The sequence below is a fragment of the Lathyrus oleraceus genome, chromosome 3, assembly GCF_024323335.1.
Source record: "Lathyrus oleraceus cultivar Zhongwan6 chromosome 3, CAAS_Psat_ZW6_1.0, whole genome shotgun sequence".
Taxonomy (NCBI): Eukaryota; Viridiplantae; Streptophyta; class Magnoliopsida; order Fabales; family Fabaceae; genus Lathyrus; species Lathyrus oleraceus.
This window is the reverse complement of record NC_066581.1, coordinates 280,999,010-281,003,489: the sequence shown is the minus strand read 5'-3', so window position 1 is coordinate 281,003,489 and position 4,480 is coordinate 280,999,010.

The window sequence follows — 4,480 nt, the reverse complement described above, 5'->3', positions numbered from 1 at the left end:
CTTGGGCCTCTCTCATTTGAGCCCACAGGTCCACAAAAATCAGGTTATAAATTCAGAGTTTCAGTGAAACAAAAGAATTTTATTCCTATTACCCTGGCAAGGAAAAAGATAGTGAGACAAGAGCTAACAGAGTTCAGAGCAACCTCCAGAGACTGAAGGGAACTCATCTGCAAAGAACCAATTCCCTCTCATATAAACCCTAAGAGTGCTTTACAAACCCAACCGGGCAATTCAATTTCATTCGATCTCTCCAGTCAGGTTTGCCGTATTCTCATTACTTTATGCTTTTAATTTGAATGCTCTGAATGTATGAGGTATTATGGGTGAATTTGATACCCTTTTGATGCATGTGTTTGACAAGAGGTTTAGGCCTCCTACCCTTGGTTGCTTTTTGTGAGCTTTTTGTAAATTTTAATGGCATGATTCATGTGGTTACATTTTGATTTGGGGGCAACTCTTGATTACCCTATCTTATTTCTCTAACCTGTTTGTTGAGTTTTGTTTTGTGAGGGCTCATATGACTCTTGCAGAGATGGCTTGCCTGGTGTTCCACTTTATTTGTGGGATACCACCTGAAGGTTTATTCTGATTACCTGTACTGACTCGCTTTCTTTGATGGGGTTTAGCTTGGAAGAGTCTTTGGGTTTCTTATTTATCTAATTGTTTTTACCTCGGATATTTATCCGTACGGTAGATCTCTCGATCCCTTTACTTTTCCCGCATGTTACCGATTTCTTAGGTTTCGTATAGCCTCTTGTGGCATGTCATTTAAGGTAGCGTGGTTCCTTCATCTAGGACTGCCTTTTTGCATGAGCATCCCTAAACACCCAAAACTCATTGATTTTTCTTCTCCTAAGCACACGTTATCTCCTTCTACTACAGGCGAGTAAGTCTCCAAAGGTCGAGCATCCGGTAGATTGCGTAGTAACGTCGTTCAACCCTTACCCCATAGGTGGTCGAACTACGTTTTGCTCTGATTTTCATCTCAGATGAGATACGTAGGCATAAGACGCGATGTCTTAGAGAGCACACTCCTCTTTAACCCATAGGTAGCCGAGCTACGAAGACTCTGATTCTCAGATTCAGGTGAGATACGTATGTAGTGGATGCGACGTCCGTGCGAGTCATTTTCTTTTGACCCTTCTTTTAGTAAGTAGTACATTAGATAAACATACACGCTTTTCTCATCCCTTCAATCATGTTTGCACAAATAAATTTTCAAAAAAAAAATAACAACCTTTGCAACAAATGTGAAAAGGGCTCCCTAGGAGTACCTAGGATTCTTTGGGTGCCTAATACCTTCTCATTGCATAACCAACCCCCTTACCCAGATCTCTGACATTTTTACTAGTTTTTGATTCGATAAAACTTTTAGGTTTTTGTTCGCTTTCTAACCATTCCTTTGGATAAATAGAAGTGCGGTGGCGACTCGACTTGTATGATTTACCTTGGATTTTAGTCAATATCTCTAATGGTAACGAATACCCCGCTACAAAAAAATGGCGACTCTGCTGGGGATGTCCACATCCTGGTGGGTTTTTCCTACTTTTCATATTTGTTGTATTGTATTGTATATTTTTTTTTGTGACATATTTTTGTGCAATTTGGGATTACTGTATTGTATGTAATGATTGAATTGTTTGAATATTAATTCCTCGTATGCTTGGTGATCTTTGTGAGATGAGTTCTATACCTGAACTCGAGTGCACTTAGGATAGGAGAATGGCGTAGTCTTGTTGACTTGTGTGGAGTTATTCCTTAGCAAGTTGACTTGCAAGTCCATTCACTTGGTGGAGGTCATGTTGGGATCAATAATGTCACACAAGTAAGTTGTGGTTAGACATTACTCTTTCTAATATAGACCTTAGAAGCCAAGGACCTTAGTTTACCAAGCCCATCTTGGCCTATTCTTAGGATGTAGTGCGAAAGTCGTTCAAGTGTAAAATTTGATACGATTGTTACGCGATACTACACTCATAAGAGTCTCTCTTGAGAATATTTTTGGAATACGAGTAGTTGTTTCTCCAATAATATCCGAAAGATGGGATGACGACTATGAGAACCTCTTGTAGAACATGTTTGACAGGTTTAAACCCTAGTACACTCCCTTTTTGGTGGTTCTTAACCTAACTCCATGCTCGTGACTTACAACAAACCTTTGATTCATGGTTGATCCGTTCATGAATCCTTAATATCAATGGAACTTGGGTGTTGATAAGGTGTAAACCATAATCCACCAAAATGGATGATTGATATTAAGGATAACATGATCCATCCCATGACCTTTGTTTGGTGTGCTTTGCTTGATCCTTGAGTGTGATTGTTGCATTCATGCATTCATGCACCCATTTGCATCCATATCATCAATAAATAAGAAAATTCTCAAGGAACTTAAGGGGTTTATTTGCAAAATTTTCAGACATGGAAAGACAAAGAAGGAATACAAAGAAGTACAGCTTCAAGCAACCAGATTTGAAAGAGTTAAGGAATCTGACATCCTATGTATTAGATCCTTTGGGTTTCAAGGCTCGTTTTGGGAAGCTTCTTCCTCTTCTGACTACTCAGATGGATGAAGGATTGGTGAGTGTATTGGTGCAGTTTTATGATCCCTTGTACCGTTGCTTCACGTTTCCGGATTTCCAGCTTTTGCCTACCCTTGAGGAGTATGCTTACCTTGTGGGTATACCTATTCTAGACCAGTTGCCGTTCAGTGGCTTGGAGAGTATTCCTACTTCTCCAGAGATAGCTGACATGTTACACATAGATGAATCTCTGGTTGGTGCTCATATGACTACCAAAGGAGGAATTCAAGGTCTCCCTTCTGAGTTCCTCATTGCTCAAGATACTATGTATGAGAAGGCCATGAGTGAGGGCGCCTTTGAGGCCATATTTGTACTTCTCATCTATGGGCTAGTATTATTCCCCAACATCGACAAGTTTGTGGATGTGAGCGCTATTAGGATCTTCTCTACTCTTAATCCCGTTCCGACTCTGTTGGGCGATACCTACTTCTTTGAATGTGAGGAATGCAAAGGGTGGTCGCGCCATTGTGTGTTGTTTGCCTCTGTTGTATAAGTGGTTTATTTCTCACTTACCTCAGACGATCGCTTTCAAGGAGAATAAGGAATGTCTACGGTGGTCCACGAGACTTATGTCTCTCACTAATGATGATATCTCTTGGTACAATCGCGTGTATGATGGTGTGCAGATTATTGACTCTTGTGGCGAATTTTCCAATGTACCTCTTCTTGGTACATGTGGTGGGATTAACTACAACCCTGTTTTGGCGCGTCGTCACCTTGGGTTCCCCTTAAAGGATAAACCCAATAACATTTTGTTAGAGGGTGTATTCTTTCAGGAGGGTAAAGATCCCCAAGGCTTGAAAGCTAGGATGGTCCGCGCTTGGCGCAAGATTCATAGGAAAGGAAGGAAAGAGTTGGGTCCTAAGAATTGCATCGCTTTGGAGCCTTACACTGTTTGGGTTAGGAAGAGGGCGTCTGAGTATCTCATGCCTTACGAGTATCCGAGACCTACACCTATGATTATGGTTGGGCCTTCAACCCTCCCTAATCAAGGAGTAGAGAAGTTGAGAGACGAAGACCGTTCACGTGCCTGGATCCGTGAACGTGAAGAGTTGCTTCAGCAAATTAAGGAGAAGGATGCGTTGATTGAGTTTCTTGAGCATCAGGTTATTGATGACCCTGATAATGTATGGACTTCTCTACTTCCTCAGTCTTCTAAGTTCTGGAAGAGGAAGTATGATCGACTCGCCAAAGAGAAGGCTAATATGGAGGCAGCCTACGAGAGGGAGGTGAAGAGGCTTCGCGCATCTTATCTTCCTGTGTCCCGAGCTTTAGATGATTGTTTCTAGGGATCCATAAGACGATTATTTTCCTTTTCTCTTGTACATGATTAACGATGCTGCACTTCTTTCCCTGATATTATTTGATGAGATATTTCCATATGTGATAAAATGCTTAATATTCCCAGAATTTGCAAATAAAACTCTAAAGTTCCTTTGATATAAAAAAAAACAAATCATATGCACAAGCATTGCATGCATCATATGCATAAGCAGGTTCTGTTTCCGGTCCCTTGCCCTGTGGTCTAGCTCTGTGTCCTTCATTTATTTTGAAGACAAGCTGACTCACCGGTACTACACTAGAGCCAATATTTCAAGACCATGGATTCACGAGGCAGGCGCCGTGACGTCCACCCTACACCAGAAATTGAAATTCGTGAAAAACAAGAAGCTGGTGGTGGTAGGGGGAGAAAGGGATCTCCTGGTTAGCCATTTGTCTTCCTTCTCTTATATAGATGCTGAGGTTGAAGTTGGAACTCCTTTCCAAGCTTTATCTATTGCTGAGTCTATTGAGAAGAGAACTCCTTCATTTGCTTCCTACAAAGATGCAAAGCTGGCCATTGAGCGTGGTGCAACCACTGGTTTAGGAAAAATGATTGAGTTAGAAGACAACGAGTC